The sequence below is a fragment of the Hibiscus syriacus genome, unplaced genomic scaffold (assembly GCF_006381635.1).
Source record: "Hibiscus syriacus cultivar Baekdansim isolate YM2019G1 unplaced genomic scaffold, ASM638163v2 tig00002840_pilon, whole genome shotgun sequence".
NCBI classification, from domain to species: domain Eukaryota; kingdom Viridiplantae; phylum Streptophyta; class Magnoliopsida; order Malvales; family Malvaceae; genus Hibiscus; species Hibiscus syriacus.
This window is the reverse complement of record NW_024061947.1, coordinates 3,826,369-3,845,033: the sequence shown is the minus strand read 5'-3', so window position 1 is coordinate 3,845,033 and position 18,665 is coordinate 3,826,369. Positions and strand designations below refer to the sequence as shown.

General features: G+C 33.3%; 1 pseudogene; it reads right to left on the bottom strand.

Annotated features, from left to right (window-relative positions):
* Positions 1-4: 4 nt before the first annotated feature.
* Positions 5-9,423, bottom strand: LOC120155208 (annotated as a pseudogene).
* Positions 9,424-18,665: the final 9,242 nt, after the last annotated feature.

Genomic DNA, 18,665 nt, shown 5'->3' with positions numbered 1-18,665 from the left:
GACATTAACGGAGAACCACTTTTTCTCTTTTGCAGATAAATTTGAAGTACAGAGGATACCGAGTGGGCATTTCCATTGGAAAAACAAAGAAAAAGGCCATCATGATTTTTCTATGAAACAAAGGTGTAGTTTAAATATGATCACAGCAAGGGGATCCCTGATAGAGATACCTTGCAACACAAGGAGCTTCATCTACCATTTCTTAAAATATATAACTCATCGGAATTTCTCACCCTATTTCTTGGTCATCTTCAAGACCTAAACAACGCAAGCAAACAAATCCTTTAGGAGATCTCAAAAGCCATGTATAGAGGCTCTTCACGTGTATATATGATGCCTGAAAAGAGACTAATGCCTTTATCTTACAACAGCTCAGTAGTATATTGTTGTCAAACTTAAAAATGAAGGGAGTTAACTGCATACCTTACAGTATCAGCGTCTAGGCCTAGGCACATACCGAAATTCAGCTAATAAAGCTATATGATCAGAGGACCACTCTGGAGAAGGAAGGGCTGTGTCTTTTCTTAAGCTATTCTCATCCAAAAGTTCCAATAATGACTCCACCGTTAAGGAATCCGCTGAAAGTACAAGGCCAAATACTCGTAAGCAAACTGCAATCACTAATATGATATCAAACATCTAGAGAAAAGGCATTCATAAACATAAAAAAACTGTATGTGCGCCATTTACGAAGCCAATTGTTTCAAGGAATTAACCTACCAGTGTACAATATGTAATCTAGGGTGCCGATAAAATCTCTTGTGCAATTTGTAAATAAAGGTTCATTAGTTGTTGGGTCCATCCTTCTTCTCTGCTGTTCCAAACCAAGACCAACTCCTCTTAGGAAGGCAGCGTAAGCACTAACCTGTTTGAAAACCTTAATTTGTCAAACAAAACCCCTGAATTTCGTGCAAAATCTAGCCCCATTCAACAAAATACTGTTTCCATTGCTTTCTTAAAACCCCATTAAAACATTGTTAGAAAAACACAATGGACCGCTTAGAGCAGGTTCATTAATGGAAGAAAGTTTACCAGTGGCAACTGATGAGTCAACTTGCTGTAAGGACGCAAAATTGCAAGAGGATCAACAACTAAATCCGGATGCAGTGGATCTACCTTTCCCATAGCAAGAAGTGAATGGGGAGCACTGCATAAAATTCCACAGCATGCTAATTAAGCAAAAGTCTAATGCGAAAAAAAAAAGATGGCTCTGAAGCAATAAGGAAATTGATCTGAAGCACTAAATATTCTAAAAATGATACAAAGGACAGACTTACCTCCCAGGAACTGAATTAAAATCCCCACACAACAACATTGGAATGTCTGCACTTGCAGCTATTTTCTCCAACCCCTTTAAGAGAGTATGCACCTAATTTAACATTACACAAAATATAAGTAATTCTTTTGAATTATACATACATGCATGTATAAATAATTATACAGATAAAAGAAATTTTAGAACCTGCCAGATTTTAACATCTTTTAGCTCTTGTTGAACATTAACATGTGTGTTTGCCTGTATTCAAAAGCCAGGAATTGTCGGAACAGTTACATGATGCACTTGAATATCATGGAAGTGTTGCAAAGAATATAAATAAGCAAGTAAAAACAGTAATTTAAATGTCTTTCCTTTCATGAATGTGCAGAATAGTAGCCCAAAACGTCAAAAAAAGAAAAAAGAAGAAAAGAATAGTAGCCAACTTCCAGAAAGAAGCATTTCCATGAAGTATCAGAGATTGAAAGTTGAAAGGAGCAAAGATAGGGAGACTAAAAAATACAAAATACAAACCACATATGAAAGGTAGAGATCTTATCAATCAAATCCCATTTATACTTTGTTAGTCATAATGAAATAAGAGGAAGTTTCATAGGAATCTGATACTTTTAATTGCAAAAATATATTATTATTCAAAGCAAACTTTCAGCAGGCCAATTATATCTTTTAAGGGACGGAACAAAAATCATTTTTTTTCTGAAGATACGTGTTGGCCAATTTGAATGCATTACAACAGTTTTTAGAATAAAAGCCCGCTAACTGCAGCACACAGAATTGTTCACGTCTCTATATGATCTACATGAGGTGATGAACTAACCTGTCGATCAGACCAATTGACAGGACTAGATAGCAACAAATTAGGTAATTTCAGTTTTGTGGGACCAGACAAACTACTTTGGACTCGGAAAATGTTACTCCTACAACATCGGCAACAACTTGTGCTAAACTTGCTAATGAAATTCATTGTTGATTATATAGGATGGAACCCAGGGAAACTAGGCAATTAGTTGGATTTAAAACTATAAGACTAAATAGTCCCAACATCTTTTTAATCTCAGATAACGATCACCACATAAAATACTGTATCATGCGAATTACAAGCAATAATGGAGAAAGTTAGGAAAGTATAGCAAAATATAAATTAACAATTCTTACCACACAAAGAAGCTGCCGCTTCCCAGGATTGTTAGCTCCCTGATTAATAAACTTTGCTTCTAAAACCACAATTAGTGCAACATTATCCTGCAGACAAGAAGAATTTACAAGATATCATTAGAGGAATTGATACCGTAAGAGAAAATATAAATCTTAGCGATAAACATTTATTACCTTAACCAAACGATTTAAAGTAGCTCTCTTCCGAGTAGTTTGAACTGCAACCTCAGTCAAGGATTGAGCAGCCTTATTAAATTCAACCTGCAAAAGACTATTTGATTTAGCACGAACATGTAAAAATCCACATATCACATTAGAAGCACTTACAAACCTCGTATTTTTTAACATGAGAAAATCTATCTCTACGGAAAAATGTAGCACAACCATCAATTGTATGGATATTTCCACTGTAAACCTGCATCACAAACGATATAAATTACAAACGGAAGAGTAATATCACTAAATTAGTGTGATGAGAACCAGGGAAATCTTCAGCAACCTAATTTGTCTTCCTCTTGTATAAAGCTTGATACCCATGTTTATCCAGCTCAGGAGCAAAGAAATCATCAAAATGGTCACTTTGCACCTGGAAAGATTACAACAGTTTAGACCATCATCTAAATTAAGACCAACGAACCTGCACCATGTTGGATATTTCCACCCAAAATGTAATATAAACATTAAACATACAGTTTTTGCCATGCATTAAACTTCAAAGCTGTGTTTAAGTTAAAAAATGGAAGTTCTGAAAGAACTATCATCAAACAGTACAGAAGTATCACCTCTTGAAGACAAACAATGTCTGCACGATAGCCAACAATTTCCCTCAACAGGTTCTGTCGGCGATATGGCCAAGAAAGAGCCCATGAAGGGCAATAACTGTACAACTCACTACTAGCATATGTGTCTGACAAAATGTTGTACGAAAGAACAGTAAAAGTTCCAGAGGATGAAATCCGGCCATCTGAATCTAGTTGTGCCATCATATCAGCTCCACCTACTGGGATCAAATGCCGAGGACTTGGGGAAGGAGCTGGTATAACACGAGATGTAACACCCTCAACCCGTACCCGAATCCGAGGTGTCACATTGACTTTTCAAAACGTTTACTTGTATAAAATAGTGAGTAATTTAAAACTTTTATACATGTAACTTATTCAAAAGATTTCCAGAACTATTCAGAGCTTAAATGTTTTTGCAAAACCGATCAGAGTATATACAATTCAAAACATTAATTACATGCCAACTATTTTCAATATACAAAATACATCTAATTCAAGACATCTTTTCTGATCTGATCTTCGGTAAGAAGTAACTGACATGTCTTGCTCCACTTTGCTCTTTACTCTTCTTACTTCTGCAACCTACGTGTGAAACAATCACACGCTAAGTCTATGACTTAGTGAGGCAAATAAACATGTAATATAAACTATAGCTTGTAATCATGCATGAACACTTACTGCTATCACTCATACCCTTATTCATGTAACAAATCCATATAATACCTATGCAATACATCATTACATGTAAGAACATATATACACACACATATATTCATCACTCATCATTTCCATCTTTAGCCTTATATCATTATCAATATTATTATCGTTTATATCACTTAATACAATTCCTCTTATACCTAGTATTTTAACCAACATTTGACTCATTTAATCATACCATCAACATCTCATCATATAAATTATATATACTATCATTCATAGCACAAAAGCATACAAGTCACATGTAATATGTTGGTTGTTATTTCTTTATTAGCCCATGTACACATGTGAGAACTATGGATATGAGTCTATAGAGATTGTGCACTAATGCTGTCACCACAGCTCGTATAAATTGTACCGTAATGCCACGTAGAATTTTGCACCGAAGTGCCGCGTAGAAATTTGTCCCGAAGGACCGCATAGAATTTGTCTCGAAGGACCACATAGAAATTCCTTAAGAATCATATATATATACAAAGGATCAAGCATGTGTCTCAAAAGACATCACACATGTTCCAAGGAATACATATATGTCCCGAAGGACCGCGTAGACCCTCGACTCTTAGCATGCCAACTATACCTCTAGCTCTCAAGACACATAACATGGGCATTGTCATTTCACATATTCATATATACACAGAGTTCAATTACGCATAGAACATTTTCATATGATTCACATTTACATGTCACATTGCTTATATACTTTCTCACGTAGTCACATAGATCCATGTCATATAACATATATCCTAAAGTGCATATAATCACATATATCATATCATATAACTTAGATAATTTCTCAGGTATTCATATAAACATACATATCATATCTTGTTCACATATGATCATATATGCTTCATATAACACATAGAAACACCTAGAACACTTTCTCATAGCTTATATCAATTTTCAGAGTCCTTTCATATTACCTGATGACATATATCATATAAGTATATAATAACTGATATCATATCATCTACCTTATGCTCCATTTCTTTGTATTCCTTTAGATTATATAAATTATATCGTATTTCTAAACATATATCATTTAATAGTATTTTTATTTAGGTACTAATTTAATCTCTTTACTTAATTCAATTTCATATATTCATTATAATCTTTTCATATCGCTCCATAGATATTTAGCATATAACTTATCTTGCATATTCGTATCGTCCCTTTATATTCAAGTTTCCTAATTGATATACTATTTCCATTTCATTCTATAATTCAATCTTATTTAGTTCCCTTAACTCTCATTAAATCAAAAAGCTCTATTATACTAATTCTCATAATAAATTATACCACTATGTACTTATCCAACTCATGTTTCCATTATGCATATGTTACCCATGTTTACTTAGTTCATATCACTTCTCATGAGCTCACTTTCATCATATTTTCCTATTATTGCATATTTTATCTCATAACCATGTATTCACATAGTCTTATATTTCATTATCATATTACTTATATTTGTTCTCCTATGACTCTTTATAAACATCTATTTTCCATTTCCCTACATCTCTTGACTTATCTTCTATATTCCTATAATTTCATAACTTATTTTATATTCTCTCATTAACACTTAATCGTGTTTTTACATAAACCAAATGGCACATACAAAACATATCAATTCAAATAATCAAGCATACATACACTCATTTTCAACTCATGCCTTTAACCATGAATTCATATGTAACACTTCAGGAAATAGACTCATCGCAAGTCTTATTCCCATCACACATCATATACTATTGAATATGCACTCACCTGGCCTCACTAGTCAATCTCGATCTCTAATCTTTCTCCTGATCGATCTTACTTGCCAAATGTTCCAGAATTGCCATATGCTCAGAATCTACATAAATGTACATTTTAAGGCAATTATTAGATACCTACACCTTGCAATTGGATACTATCAACTTAAACGAACTTATTAAACCCATATTTTCAATTTTCCTTTAGGGGGGTATCGATACCCTACTGGGGGTATCGATACCCTACTGGGGGTATCGATACCCTACTGGGGGTATCGATACCCTCATGACATTCTGGAATTCTGCTCGTTTGAGAGGGTATCAGTACCCCTTTGAATGGGTACCGATTCCCCCTAACACAAAAATCATTTTTCAACTACGAAAATTCACTATTCCAACTTCAATTCTTCATATTTCAACCCTTTTTATACTCTTAACTCAAATATACATACTTAAACTAATTTATACCCATTTATTTCATCTTAAACCTCAAAATTCTATTCTCCATATAGAAATCAATAATCATAACAAATTTTCCATGTTACCCAAACTTAATTCTAACACTTCTAGCTTCTTATTCTCATAGATGACAAGTCAAATTCATAATTAAAACTTCAAAAACCTCTTTATTCTAACAATTCATTTCTACACCCTTCATATAATTTCCTCTTTAATTCACTATTTGTAATGTTTAAAGCTTATATAAGCTTTCCTTAAGCATATATAACACCCAAAGAATCAAAACCAACTTATAAATCCAAGAATTCAACAGCTAAATTTATACTTACCTTTAACTGAGGCTTACGGGGAGAAGAAGAAGCTGAGGAAGAAGAGTCTAGATACATTTCCTCATTTCTCACGTTTTTATATCCCTTAAAAAAAGAATAAATATCTTCTCTTAGAAAAGACCATAATACCCTTGTTATTTCCAAACTCTACCATTAAATCCAACATCAAATTTCTTCAATTAAATCCATGAACTTTTAACTTATTTCGAAATCGAGTATAAAATTTTCAAAATTTGCAATTTAGTCACTGACCCTGATTCAGGATGTTACACGAGATGTCAAAATAGTATTGGGATGTCCCACAGGTAGTTTTGTTTCTGCATCAATGACCACACACTCAAACTTGAGAACATGACCAATATCATCTGTAGTTGGTGTATATGTTTTAGAGCGTCCAACTTCAAACCAGGTTTCACCACCACTCCTTTGTGTAACTGCAGCAGGATACAAAGGTGTTGAACCATTTTTCAAGCTAGTGCTTGATCCTGAACCAGTTAAACTAGCACTAACAACTCCAGATCCTGTACTATTGAAACGACCAAATATCTCTTCCTCTTCATTTCCATTTTCATTTACAGCACTTGCTGCACGATCTTGAAGAACACGATTATGCTCCCATGCATCTGAGAAGCACTTTGGAGAGCAACAGGTATTTTTTCCTTCAAACAACTTACGCATTGCAGAGTTGCTTGCTCAGAAGGATGTACACTACAGACAACAACATTCCCATCACTTTGTATGTGATACCTGCAAAATAGACCCAAGAAATAAGCAACATGTATTAGACAGGTAGCATACACCAAAAATTTTAAAACAATCAACAAACTCTAATCCCACAAAAGAAAACAATTAAATAAAAAGATTAGCTCAAGATACACACATCAGTTGAGTAATCTCTCATCCAATATAACAATTTTACTAAACAACACCCAAAGCATGTATAAGACCTTAACTCACAGTAACCCATGGTGATTAAAGATTTTTTCTATCATGAAAAGTAGAAATTTAAAATTACAATGCTTAATATTGGTTAGCACCCTAACTAAATGTACAAGTCCTCATTTTTTCTTACCATGAAAAGATATAGCTATCATTCATGAACCGAGGAATCAATCAGTTCAGCTTTATCCCATAAGAAATACACAGACACAAAATCTAATGAAAATATCAAATTTTACTCGCACAGTACAGTTGTATAATTTCTTAATGAAAATATCAACCTATGATACACGATAAAGTTGAATAATATCCAACAAAAGAATTAATGTTGCATATTGCGTGTATCTCATCATAACATTTTAAGTTCAGTAAATTTAGTAAAACTACAAGGAACCCAAAACATATATAAAGTCTTAAAAGCCTACGGTGGAAAAACTGCAATAAACCCAAAGCCCCTTGGTGATAAAACTACAAGTCACCAAAACGTACACTTTAAAACATTAACAAGTTCCATATACAAAGTGAAGAGGTATCAGCACTAAATCATTTAGAGCATCATATACAAAGCAGTGACAGGGTGGCCACATTATTGCTAATACTGTATGGAACATTCTAGCTCATAGTGTACAGTCATCATGGCACGCTGTGTTTCTGAGGTGTCATTCACCTTACAAAGAGTTCCATTGCAATATCTTAATACAAAGCCGTGCCAAGTGGCCACAGTACTGCAGATGTAATGCAAATACTGGATGGAATATTCTAGGTCATAGAATCTAGTAATGTCTCTTAAGTGTCACTCTTACTACAAAGAGTAGCATTGCAATAACTTTGGCTCTTGCAACTAAAAAACCAACACAAACTAAATCAAAGTATACCTAAAGAAAATGCTGTGAAACTCAACAGCATATCCAGACTCTAATCATAATGGCATGTTGTATCTTTAAGGTGACATTCCCATTGCAGAGTGCTTCATTGCAATCCATATGACCTAAAGAAGGCACCGAAAGAAAATGCTGCGCAACTCAACTGCAAAACCAAAATCAAGAAACTACTTCTCATGATAAATGTAGCACATAAAGTAACAAAAGGAAGATTGCAACAAAGCAAAAGCAAACACACAATATCCAAATGCAAAAGGGGAAGGCTTCAACTTATAAAGGCTGCCTCATGCAATTATTTAGATTATCCACCAAAGAAGTATATACAAAAGAGTTAAAAATTTACGCTGTTGGACAGATTTAAAAACACTTACCACTTGTACCTCAAGAAGTGACCATCAAGAGGGGCATACTCCACATTATCAGTGGTAACGATCCTGTCTGGTCGGCGTAAGAGTATGTAAGGCGTGAGCTCGTAGCCAACAATTGGTATATCAGAAGGGAGGTACACCCGTAGTACACTCAGCATGCTTTTACTTCTCCGGTTTCCTTTGTTTGTCACAGTTCGCAACGGTCACCTCTGTGTAAGCCTATTAAATCCAAACCCACACTAGAAGCAGCAGCAGCAGCATAAGAAATGTCCTCGAAACGATTAGCAATTCTATCAGGGCAGAGTCCAGCCGGATCCGTCATTACTTGATCTGAAAACCCGCCAGCCTTGACCCCAAATCACCCTCTATTTCCCAATTAAAAAGAAACCCCTAGAAAAACACTAAATTTAATCTCGAAAATAAAAACAAATAAAGCTAAGAACTGATCTTGAAACAAAATTTAGGGCTTTGGAAATAATGATCGAAGGAAAAACAATAACACAACAAAAAAATTGGGGCTTTTGGGGATGCCAAAGAGGGGGAAGTATAGATTGAATAATAAGTAGGGTTTTACAGACGAAGTGCAAAAGGAAAGTCTTTATTTACATATATTTAGATAGAAAATTTATGTAAAAAAATGAAGGATAAGAATTAGCAGTCGTAGTTATTTTTTTTTGGATAAATTGTACGGATTTTACTCGGGTACCCGAGGAAGGGCGGAGTGGGGGTTGAAAGTGGAGAGTAGCCGCAGCGGAGAGGTGGTGGTTGTGGAAGTGGCGGAGGTACACGGCTTTGTTTGAAATTTCCTTCCTCTTTTCTACTTGGGAGCTCTTTGTAATAAGAAGAAGGGTAAAGTATAGTAATGGTCATTGAATATTTCTGAAGTTTGCATTTAGGTCCTTAATTTTTAAAACTTATAATATAGTCCTCCAACATTTAATCTATTTATAACATGGTCTCGCACCTATGAAAATTAGGGTAAATTATATAAATGATCATTAAACTTTTTAGGTACTTGAATTTAGGTCTCTCAACTTTTAAAACTTACAAAACAATCTTCAATTTCATTCTAAACCACAAATTCCAAAGTAATTCAATTTTATTCTAAACCCTAAATTCCAAAATAATTCAATTACATTCTAAAACCCAAATTCTAAAATACTTCAATTTCTGTCTTTTTTTTTATAAACGACGCCAATGTCACTAAATTATTAATTAATTTACTTTTTATATTTAAAAACATATGATAATTTTTTAATATTAATTTAAAGACATGAAATTTTTTCAATAGTAAGAATATATGATAATAATTCATTTATTTAAAAATAAATATATTTCTAATTATTTGTGTATGTTTTTATATCTAATCATACGTGTTAATATATTTTATATCTTTCATATAAATATTAAGACTATATAAATAGCAGAGTCAAAATTTTATATATGAGTTATGTTAATTATAGTAATGATGAATCAATATATTTTATTTTTTATATTAATTCTATTATAATTAAAATATAAATATTACCTTGATAATTAAATATTTATTTACTTATTACATCGAATATTTTTTGTAGAAAATTATTTAATAAAATCATAAAAAACACAATAAAAAATAAACATTGAAGTTGACTACTTCAAAAATAAAATAAAAAATCAATAATTTAATATAATATGCCCTAAGTTGATGATAACAATCAACTCAAAAGATATGGGGTTTGTGCCATGTTTTCGTAACGTACGTCAACTTTCTATTTCATGGTCATGTATTCTTTTAGTTCTAGCATGATCTAATTTTTAATTTTCTAATACACTTAACAAAATTATATTATAACTTGTTAAGTGGTTTCATAGGTAAAAAAATGTTATTTTCTTTAAAAGTTTTAAATTCAAACAATTGTGTTTGTAGGGTATATCTATATTATTAATAAATTAAAAATTTTGAATAAATACTATCTTATAATCACATCAAACTATTAAAAACTAAATTATAATTGAAATAAATAAAAATTATAAGGATGTCAATTGGGGATTTTGATTCTTAATTTTTTTCATTGAGAGATTGTGTTTTTTTTTATTCAATTTCTTCCATAATCATTTTTTATATTTAAATTATTGAAGGTCGCTAAATTTACATTTACGAGGAGGGGTGTATTTTTTTCTTAACAAAAGTAAAAAAATCAAAACGCTATCACGTTCTTAAAGATAATCTAGTATATTCCTCCTTAAATTGAAATATTTTAGAATTTGGGTTTTAGAATGTAATTGAATTACTTTAGAATTTGGGGTTTAGAATGAAATTGAGGAATGTTTTATAAGTTTTAAAAAGTTAGGGGACCTAAATTCAAATGCCTGAAAAGTTCAGTAACCATTTATATAATTTACCATAATTTTCATAGGTGCGGGGACCATATTACAAGTGGATTAAATGTTAGGGGACTGCATTACAAGTTTTAAAAGTTGAGGGACCTAAATGCAAGCTTCAAAAATGTTCAATGATCATTACTATACTTTACCCTAAGAAGAAAGGAAGGGAGACGGGTTTTTTTCCTTCTAAATTATCTTTTAAATGTTTTTGGGTAAAATAAGCCAATTGTCACTAATGTTTGGAGTAATGTTCGTTTTCACCTTTAATGTTTAAAAGTCACAAATCGATCACTAACGTTATTGTTTATTACTAGATCGTTCACAGGCATAGTTAGATCACTTTGACCGACTCTTCTTCTTCTTAAACTCCACCCCCATCTTATTGCTCAACCTAACCAAAAATGCCATCTAAGGTAGCTGAGTTTGGAGTTAAAGGATGCTACAACATTTGACTAAACAAGGTGTAAACATATATTTAAATAGCGGTCCGTGACCACGAAACCCGCAAAACCTGCAATAATGCCCGCTATGTCCGCAATCACGACAAATTTAACGTGACCGAAAACGCGATTACGACCGCTATTTGAATCCCTGAGGCGTAAAACATCTCTCACCTAACATTTGTCTAACCAAGAATGCCTCCAACCCCATCTTCTTTTCCCTCTCACCAAAACTCCATCTCTCACCCAACAAATCCACGCGTGTATCGTTCTCTATGGGTTCAACGGCTCCGTCGTTTTCGATTCCAGACTCACCGACGCCTATATCCGTTTGGGTTCTTTGCAATCAACCAAACGTTTGTTCCAGGCTCACCACATTCGATTTCTTATTGCTTTTTTGCCGTTCTTAATTTTCATGTGTACATGTAAGTATGTAACTTTGTAGGTATTCTACCTTGAAGCTTGTGAGTCAGGAAGTATTTTAGAGGGTATCCTTCCTAGGGTTTGAATATCCATGTCACTACAGCATCAAATGAGGAAGAGAGTAGTTGGGGAACCTATTGTCCCGGAGACTACCCAAGTCCTCCCCCAGAATATGACACCTGCTTGGAAGATTTGTACAGTGTCGCTTGGATGTAGGACAGGTCAGTATTCAAGTATGTTCATTATTTAAGTCCTTTTCGTTTATCCATGGCATTATTGAATCCACAAGTATTTCAAAGTTGAAGCTGATTGTCTGATCTGTTTTCTCCAGATTTAAGCAAGCTTTAAATAAATTAACTTCACTTTGTTTCTTGGCTGCAAAGTGGGCGTTATACATGTAAATTTGATTCTTAAGTGTGATCTACGACTAAAGTAGATATCTTTTAAAACTGAGGAATCAACTTTTGTTTTATTTCTGTTGAATTTCATCTCTTGGTGTGAATCCTAATACTGTGTTTCTGTTGAGCAGTGACGTGCATAATTTGCGGACAGAGAATTTGCACCAGCAATATGAAGTTGTAAGACTTTTTACAAAGCGTTTTTGAATGAACTCTTTTCTTTTATATGGTAGTTATCGATTACTGTTTAGATCTAAGAAATATGAAAATATATCGAAAAAGCGAGAGGCCTAAACTCTTGGTGTGTATCGTTATCTATGGGTTCAACGGCTCTGTCGTTTTCGGTTACAGGCTCAACGTTTGTTCCAATGTTTACTTACAGACCTCCATTATGGATATGTATTTGAATTTTGAAATGTGGTTTGGTTGATTTTGAAATTAAATTATTTGAAGAGGCTAGTGAAAGGAATGTGGTTTTGTGGGGTACGATGATAACGGGATTGACCAAAAATGAGAAAGGGTTAGAGGCTATTGCTTTGTTCAGACAAATATTGCAGCAGCCTTTAACTCCAAACTCTGCTATCTTAGATAGCATTCTTGGTTAGGTTGAGGAAGAAGATGGGGTGGGGTTAAAGAAGAAGAAGAGCCAGTCAAAATGGTTTAGGTGTGGCAGTCAACGATCCAACTCAGCATATAACAGTCCATCTGTGATTTCCGTTATGTCTACTAACGTCTGTAAACGTCGAGTGACCATTTTGTAGCAAACGATAACGTTAGTGACCGGTTTGTGATTTTTTAAACATCAGCGGTGAAAACGAACACTACCCCAAACATGAGTGACCATTGGCTTAGTTTACCCATTTTTTAATAATTTTTTTAGGATAAAATATATAAATAATATTTTGATTATATGATATTTAAATCATGAATCTCTAATAAAAAAATTATGCACCTTTCATATTTGATACATAGTGATTTAGTGTATTCTTTAATATATTTAACATAATATGTTTAGTTTGTGTATTTAGTATTGTAAAAGTTAATTTTGTTGTATGAACCTACTTATCTTAGTAATTAAAGGAATTGTTGTTGTTCATAGAGGTTATGAGTTCGAGCATCAGCGATTGTAGCAAGATGATTGAGCGTTTATTGTCAAATAATTGAGAATATTTAAAACCGATACTACTTTGTAATCACCTTAACTTAATAAAAAAAAGTTATTTTGTTTGTTCGTTAGTTTGTAGTAATTTAATTATGTTGGATTTGATCTAGATTATATTTTGGCATCGTAAAACAATTTATGCATCTATCTATGTTAATCTCTTTTGTTTCTAAAACTCCTAGAACCGATGACATACTGATATGCAATTAGCAATATTTAAAGTATTGGGTTTTTTCTATACATAATATATTTGTATGATGACATAATGCTTGATGTTTATATTTTATGATAGAGATATTGAATTTTGGTGTTTCTAGTATGTATATGAAATAATTTAGCATGTTGAATAGGTATTTGACAAATAAGTTGCATGCTAATTTGTAATATGTATGTTCAAGTCATGTCTTGAATAAGATACTTTATGTATATTTGTATACGAAAGTATGTGATCATGTATGTTTATGGAACTGTTATTAAACTAGTTTTAGTAAAGAAAAACATGTCAAGTAGGTGGACATATATGTTTAATGCATTTAGGTACTTGGCAACTTCATAGTGTAAGTAGCTATTTGGGACTTTGTAAATATCATAACTGGTATGTATGATTAGCGTTTAAGTTTCTTTTAAATTGAGGTCTCGTTAAAACTATCTTTCATAATTATGGTCAAGTCGAAATTCGAATATAGAAGGTGGAAAGGGGGAAAACAGTGTCCATATAATATTATAAAGCTCATAAATCTTATAAAGACATTTTCTGAAACCAAATCAAGATCAAAACATAAGTGTGTAAGTTTTCATTTGTATGGTTTGTTTGTAAATATAATTTTATGAGCTTTGCATGTAGAGTAAATATTGTATGTTAGGTGAATTTGTATGTTAAAAGCTGGTCATGCATTTTTTTTACAGATTAAGTATACTTTCGTATGTGATCACATGTGCTAAATTTTAGAAAATTACTGTTTTCCCCTTTTGATAAATTGTGTTGTGTTGTAACCCCTATCATTTTATAATATAGTCCTCAAAATCATGATTATTGAATGCATAATCGATACATTATTCCTTTTAATTTTAAATAACATAAATATAAATTTCTATAAGTCAATATAATATTTCCATCTATAATTAACGTCACAAAAATAAAAAGTTATGCTTATGAGATTAAACAAAATCCTTTAGTGCCAACACTAGGGTTACCAATAAGGTTGATTCAAATTGTAAGTAGTTTGATATCATTTAAGTAAGATCTTATATTCGAGTCATTGTGTATGCAGAAAATCTTAACTAGAAAACTCACCTATTAAAGCTAGGTGTACGACTTGAGTCATTCAAATTAATTAGAACAAAACCTTGAAATTAGAGGGCAGCCAAAAAAAAACTACATTTGGGTTTGCCAAGTCCAAACAATTCCAAACAGGATAAGTCATGGTTTATAAATGTATGATATGTGCTTTATTTAGTTCGAAATCTGAGTTGCTTTTTTTTTCTGAAAAAAAGGAAAAGGGAAAGAAAATTAAAATTAATTGCAGTCAAAGGTAAAGGAAGACCAGTATTTCTTTTCGTGGAGTTGTTCAATTCAAATTCGTGACTTTAACCTCACTGGTAAGCACGAAAGTAGAACTAATACCCTTGAATTTAGAACTACATTAGATAAGTAGCGGATTTATAAATATTTTTCAGGATCGGCACGTTATATATTAATCACATAAAAATTTTATACAGTGTGGACACAACTATTAAAATATGTAATTATCCGAAGAAAATTCAAACTTCAGATTACGATTTATATTTAATGCACTATATGTTCCGAATCTTAAGATTTTACATATCAAATCAAACATCCTTAATGAAAAACAGTGGTATCTTTCAATTCTCTAATCCCTAACCACAAACTCGAAACAACAAAAAGAAAGGCTACGGCGAAAGAAAAAGGAAAGAATCACATTGGGGGATCCTTACAATAGTAAGAGCAATAACAAATGTTTTGTCTGCAATATCCCAAACCAGCAGGTTTCTTTGAACATTCCCCCATGCATTTGTGAAGTTGGCATGAGTTCGTCTCAATAACCTTATGACATGTATGTTCAGGGATCCTTGCCGCATAAGCTCCGTGTTTAGCCAACTTGGTTGCTGCAGATTTAAACACAGAAGGATAAGAAGATAATTTTTAGCATTGCCGGTTCGGATATGGAACAAATTTAGATGTTTATGTCGGATGTATATATGAAACTATATGAAGCGTAGAAAAAAGTAGATCGAGAAGCAAAACCTGAGGCAAGGAGAAGCAAAAGAGAGAAGAACATGCAGGATATCCTCATGTTTAATCCTGCAGGTGGCCAAGAGGGACTCCAATTTTATGATTTGTAAGAGATTTGGGGGGTGGCCTCAAGGCAGTGGTTTATATATAGGCAAAGATTCTTGCAATAAAGATGGTCAAGATGAAGAGCATACCAATCATTAGTGAAAGTGTTCATTCAAAGAAGGAATAAATGTGGTGTGTCCTTCACTTTCTGTAGTACTTGTGACAAGCTTCTTGCTTTCAGGACATATTCTTTACTTTGTTACTACTTCTCTAGACTGCCATTTGGCAATTACAAAACTTTCCCATCTTTTTTTAGTTGCCTCAACAGCTCTTCCTTTTGAATTTGTGGTTACTCTTTGAAACCCAAACAAAAAACGTTGGCTTTACTGCCAGATGAATTGGAATCTATCTCTACCACAATTCAATCAATTGTCGATATCATAGCAGTGCTCGTCGTCTCCAAACTCATGTATTGTTTCCCTCTAAATTCCATTCCATCAAATTTTCTATATATTTTATCCATTTCAATTTGTTTCAATCTCTACCCATGTCTACACCAGTTGGTTGAAGATTTTGATAGATAGAAATAGTTTTATTTTCAAATATATTTAAAAGTAATGTTTAATAATCAAATTAATTTATTTTTCCTTTGCCTAGGGTGATTACAAGATACATATTCAGAATCTTTCTTAGCTATTTATAAGGCACACACACTTGTTTGAACTCAAGACCTCTAGGGAGAATCATTTGACAATGAACGCTCAAACCCTACAATCGCTAGTGCTCAAACCTTGAACCTGTATGGATAACAACCATCCCTTTAAACATTGATGTAGCTTAATGTCACGGATTAGGATTGAGAATAAAGAAATTTAGGGATTTAAAAGAGAAGAAAGGATTGAAGAAGAAGATTTCATTCAATAACAACTTAATTTTCTTGATTTGCTTACAACTATTACATGTAAAAGTTCTCTAACAAACAACACCAGTTATTTTCATACATGTGTCCTAGCATTTGTCCTCAAGTGTAAAAACTCAATCTTCAATTGGGTATTCTTCAAAATCATTCGTGTTGGGCATTTTCTTTGGGCTTCCTTCCATTCCAACTGGATTCACCAATCGTCCTTGTGTCAACCCAACTTCCTCGTCAAGCAAGGAATTCTCCCCATGTAACTCTCTAATCTAGTCCGACCGGAAGATCCGTGAATTATGACGCCATAAGAAATTATGGAAATGATCAACCCGAAAATTTCTTTTTTTAAGACATTAGTAAATATCAAAATCAATCATTCATCATAGTAGTGGAATTTAAATAAGAGTTTAGAAAGTATGAGAGTCCCCCGAAATACGTATAATGCGACCATAAAGTTTAAATCAAAATAGAAACAGAGTTATGACTCGAACAACATAGGGTCCATATAGAATACATGCCCACTAAAATAGACTCAAGACATACTCTGCGAATTGTCCGGTCTGGAATGTACTGATGCGGTAGGCTCTTAACGATCCCCCTACTAACCTGCATACGGAAGCATATTCCATACGCTGAGCTCACAAGTTCAGTTCCACGAGAATAAATATGCAACACTACATGCATTCATTATATGAACATGCTAGTGTGAGGTCATAAACATGCATTCATTATATGAGATAGGCCAAATAGTATGGTCAGAGGAATTTACGTGCATCTCAGACAACACACTAGCCTATCTAGAATGTAATAGCTTCAAGGTAAGAACTAGAATTTACATGCATCTGAACTTATGTCCCTCAGTCTACCTCGGATCCTCGATAGATAGGGGTGAGGTCCAGAATTTATGTGCATCAGAAGCTTAATCCCGTACTTAGTCGAGCATAGGGTACGATTATGAAATTTACGTGCATCGAAATTCGTATTGGTATGACTAATAATTTATGTGCATCGAATGCATACCAAACAAACAATATTCAGATATTCAAAAAAAAGGACGATAGTCATAAAGCTAGCGTAACTCAGGTGTCCGAACCATTTCCCGAGTGTCGCACAAGGAAAATCTTATGACATCCTAACTTGCTTGTTTTACAGGCGAGAAATTAGTGATCTTATTTATTTTCACTTGTATTAGATACTTGTAGCTTATACAGACTCAAAATACCCAAGCCTGATTGAATAAAATTACCTAAAGATCACCATGGGTATCGATACTGGGCCAACAATATCGATACTCACCCTTTGGGTATCGATACTCAGGTGATGTTTTGAAAAATATCAAAATCAGATTTGATGTTTTGAAAAATACTTGGCGTATCGATACTCTACCTTGGGTATCGATATTCACCTGAGTATCCATACCAAATTTGGATTCGATGTTTACAAAACCATTTCAATATCGATACTGACCCTCTGAGTATCGAGATTGGGTCCTGAGTATCGATACTCCCTATAGGATTATCGATATTTCCCTTGCAAAATAGCCTGATTTAAGCCTTACACGAAGAATAATATCAGTACTATTAGAATCGTGTATCGGTACTGGAAGAATCGTATCAATACTGTTAAAATAGTATTCTAGTTCGTCGGTATCAATACTTGAAGAACAATATCGATACTGTTAGAATGGCCTAATTTAGGCCTTACACGAAGAACAATATTGGTATTGTTCTTCTAGTATCGATACCGATGAACTAGAATGCTCTATTTTAAGAATGAAAACATACTCAAATCTTATCCATGCACTCCCTTAAGACTAAAAAAGCTTATTAATGTCTTATTTGAGCTCTTAGAAGTAAAAAGGAACCATCTTTCATGTACATAACACACAAATACGAATCTTGCCATAAAATCACTCAAACATGCTTGCATAAACAAAACATACCATAAATGCACATTTAATGAACTACATGTGGTATGGACAAGTTAGAATTGTGTTACCT